Source organism: Nomascus leucogenys, chromosome 10, assembly GCF_006542625.1.
Source record: "Nomascus leucogenys isolate Asia chromosome 10, Asia_NLE_v1, whole genome shotgun sequence".
Taxonomy (NCBI): domain Eukaryota; kingdom Metazoa; phylum Chordata; class Mammalia; order Primates; family Hylobatidae; genus Nomascus; species Nomascus leucogenys.
The window spans coordinates 35,979,249-35,982,217 of NC_044390.1; the positions used below are offsets into that span (position 1 = coordinate 35,979,249).

The window sequence follows — 2,969 nt, forward strand, 5'->3', positions numbered from 1 at the left end:
ATTAGCCGGGCGTGGTGGCAGGCGCCTGTAGTCTCAGCTACTTGGAGAGGCTGAGGCAGGGGAATGGCGTGAACCCAGGAGGCAGAGTTTGCAGTGAGCCGAGATTGCGCCACTGCACTCCAGCCTGGGTGACACAGCAAGACTCTGTCTCAAAAAAAAAAAAAAAAAAAAAAAAAAGAAAGCATATAGCTGGATCTTGTTTTTTAAAATATGTTCAGCCAATCTATGTCTTTTAATTCGTGTGTTTAATGCATTTACATTTAAAGTAATTGCTGATAGGAAAGAACTCACTATTGCCAGTTTGTTAATTGTTTTCTGTTTGTTGTGTAGCTTTTTGTCCCTCCTTTCTTCCCTTGCTGTCTCCTTTTGTGTTTTGTTGATTTTTTTGTAGTGACATATTTTGACTCCCTTCTCATTTCCCTTTGTGTATATTCTGTAGATATTTTCTTTGTGGTTACCATTGCAATTACATAAAACATCTTAACATTGTAACATTCTATTTTATGCTGCTAACAACTTACCTTCATTCATGTGTAAAAACTCTGCTCCTTTACATCCTGCCCCTCTTCATGTTATTAATAACACAAATTTTCACTTTTTATAATGAGTATCCAGTAATATACATACATAATTACTTCTAATTTTTTTAAATTCAATTTTATTTTATTTCAAAACAGGGTCTTATTATATCATTCAGGCTGGAGTGCAGTGATGTGATAGTGGCTCACTGCGGCCTCAACCTCCTGGGCTCAAGCAATCCTTTTGCCTCACCTACCCAAGTAGCTAGGACTACAGGCATGCACCACCATGCCTGGCTCCTTTTGTTTTTGGAGAGAGATGAGGTCTTGCTATGTTGCCCAGGATGGAAGAGCAAATATAAATTGATTAGAAAAAAGAAAACCAACAACCCTATGAAAAAATGAGTAACAAACAGACAATCAACTCAAAAAAAGAAATACATATGGATTTTAAGCATATAAAAAGTTGCTAGGCCGGCCCAGCACTGCCCGCCCCATGTCAGAGTCCCAGCCCCCTTCGCCTGTGTCCATCATTCCATGCGGAAGCACCACCAGCATGTCTGACAAACTGCCCTACACAGTCACTGACATCAGCCTGGATGCCTAGAGACACAAGGCCCTAGACATTGTGGAGGCTGACATGGTGGGCCTGATGTACATGAGGGAGTTGTTCCTGGCTCCAAGCCACTGAAAGGCACTCACATCACTAGCTGCCTGCAAATGACAGTGGAGACTATTGTCCTCATTGAAACCCTCATTACCTCAAGTGCTGAGATGCAGTGGTCCAGCTGCAACATCTTCTCCACCTAGAACCATGTGGCAGCTGCCATTGCCAAGGCTGGCATTCCAGTGTGCGCCTGGAAGGGTGAAAGAGATGACAAGTACCTGTGGTGCATCAAGCAGATACTGTATTTCAAAGATAGGCCCCTCAACATGATTCTGGATGATGCTGGTGACCTCAACCAACCACACTTACACCAGGTACCCACAGCTTCTGTCAATCAGCTGAGGCATCTTTCAGGAGACCATGACTGGGTCCACAGGATGATGGCCAATGGGATGATGAGGGCACCTACCATCAATGTCAATGACTCCATCACCAAGAGCAAGTCTGACAACCTCTATGTCTGCCAGCAGTCCCACATAAATAACATCAAGTGGGCCACAGAAGTGATGATTGCTGGCAAGGTAGCGGTGGTGGTGGGCTGTGGTGATGTGGGCAATGGTTGTGTCCAGGCCCTGAAGGGTTTTGGGGCTTGCATAATCATCACCAAAATTGACCCACTCAACACACTGCAGGCTGCTATTGAGGGCTATGAGGTGACTACCATGGAGGAGGCCTGCCAGGATGGCAACATCTTTGACACCACCACAGACTTTTTCAATATCATCCTTGGCCGGCACATTGAGCAGATGAAGGATGTTGCCATTGTGTGTAACACTGGACCCTTTGACATGGAAATCAATGTCAAGTGGCTCAACGAGAATGCTGTGGAGAAGGTGAACATCAAGCCCTAGCTGGATGAGGCAGTGGCTAAAGCCCGCGTGGGCAAGCTGAACATGAAGCTGACCAAGCTGACCGCGAAGCAGGCCCAGTACTTGGGCATGACCCATGATGGCCCTTCAAGCCTGATCACTACTACTACTTAAAGGCAGGCCTGCCCTTCACCTTCCAGTTGCTGTCCTTGCCCAGGCCCCAGCTTTCCTCCCCAAGAGCAAATGACACCAACCTTGCGATTGGTTTGTCAGTGTCCCCCGCTGACTCCCTAAGGCAGATTCCTCAGTTTTTGACCTCTACTGCATCCCTCATACAGTTCCAAGTGTGACAGGGGAAGCTGAGAGGCACCTCCTCAAACCCTGGTCATGATGGGGGTATGAAGGAGACATCCACTGGGAACCTGCTCAGTGGTTTGGAATTGCTAAGTCAGTCCTTCCTTAGCCTGAAGATGGCAGCGGGGTCACAAAGCCCATGTTACTTTATCATCCAGTGCTTCACTTGGCCTACAGACTTATGCCCATGGTGCTTGGTTTACAGGTTCACTGGTTCCTCAGCCCATGACAGATGAGAGGGAGCTATATATATTGAAGGGCAAGGGAGAACTGAAGGGCAAGGAAGAACCGTTCCTGAGAGCTTGGCTTAGTGCTGGGCCTTCTCTTAAACCTCTTAACAATGAGGTTGGTACTTTTAGTCCCTATTTTACAGGGGTTATAGTTAAGTGACAACCAAGAAAGGATAGAGAAGTGACAGCTTGAGGTTGAGAGAGGCCAGTAAAACATAAAAGCAGGCATAGACCTGCCACCATTTTGTAACCAGAAGGGTTCTTATCACAACTCTCAGTCAAAAAGACAGTAATTTGGTTTATAATGTCTATATAGTGTTTGTAATGTTAAAATAAAGCAGGAGTTTGGTAAATAAAAATTTGGGTGCCTAAAAGAAAAAAAAAGATGCTT

At 45.5% G+C, this 2,969-nt stretch overlaps 1 pseudogene; it reads left to right on the plus strand.

Moving 5' to 3' along the window:
- Positions 1-1,074: 1,074 nt before the first annotated feature.
- Positions 1,075-2,344, plus strand: LOC100589343 (annotated as a pseudogene).
- Positions 2,345-2,969: the final 625 nt, after the last annotated feature.